Here is a 1215-nt window from a genome sequence, read left to right as displayed (position 1 = left end):
GCCTTTGTCTGCTTCAGTCTGAGAGCCGAGCCGCTGCCTTCCCTCGCTGGAGGAGCCACTGGGTCCTAAAGCCAACGAGCACCGGACCCGCCCACTGCATGTGGAAATTCTGAGGGTACCAGCAGTGAGTGTGGGGCTGGGGTGGAGCTGACATCAGCCCCACCAAAAGGTGTACATGGAGAGTAAAAGCTCAAAGGAGGATATTATTAACAGTAATGGGTAAAAGATTAAAGAGTCTATCAGAGAAATCAGAGATTAAGCCAAAGCCTGAGTGCCAAAAACTGCAGTTCCTCAAATGACCACTCGGGGCTAGCTCCAAAATCGAGTCAATCCCCATTAGACCGCATATTAAAATGCCCTTAACTTAAACATGTTTACAGCCTGTTCCTGAAATCAGTTTTGGTCTCTACAGCTGCCTTCTCTATTTATTACAACTGTAAAGGGGTCAAATTTTATAGAATTTACACATTTATGTTACATTTAGCCTTTAAGTTAGGTATGATTCGGGGCGTGGTTGCTTGACAGGTGGCTAGCTGTCTGCTAAACATTAACACAGCTACTTCAGTCACTAAAATTAGCTAAAATTTGTGATGTTTCCTTTTGGTGATTTTTTTAGGCCAATATCGAACAAATAATTTTGTGCTGTTTTGAAATTCTTGTATTATTTTATTGATATTTGAGCAGCAATTAGCAGGTATGATGTGCTTGTTGTACCTGTTTTGTTAGCTCAGCTACATTCATTCATTTGTGTCAGACACTGAATGGTAAATGGTAATGTACTTATATAGCGCTTTTCTAATCTTTGCGACCACTCAAAGCTGCTTTTACACTACATGTCACATTCACCCATTCACACACTGATGGCAGAGGCTGCTATGTAAAGTGCCCACATTCATTTATGTTCAATGTCTTGCCCAATGATACTTCGACATATAGCCTGAGGGAGCTGGGGATCGAACCTCCGTTCGTTTGAACGTTTGAATCGTTTGAAGGACGACCGACTCTACCGCTGAGCCACAGCCGACCCACTGAATAGAAGTCAGGATTGTTGTTGGCTTTTCCCTGCAGACAAGATGACCGGCAATAGCATAGAGGAGACCAATTGATTTTAAGTTCCCCGAAACGTGTCGTTCAGCCTTAACAAAAACATTGTCAAGCGAAGCTCTTCTCCTCTTGTTGTGATTAATAAAGACATATGGTCACAACCATCACAAA

This window comes from Semicossyphus pulcher, unplaced genomic scaffold (assembly GCF_022749685.1).
Source record: "Semicossyphus pulcher isolate SPU_LCO1_2020_fin unplaced genomic scaffold, fSemPul1.0.p SCAF_10, whole genome shotgun sequence".
Lineage (NCBI taxonomy): Eukaryota > Metazoa > Chordata > Actinopteri > Labriformes > Labridae > Semicossyphus > Semicossyphus pulcher.
This window is presented reverse-complemented; position numbering follows the sequence as displayed.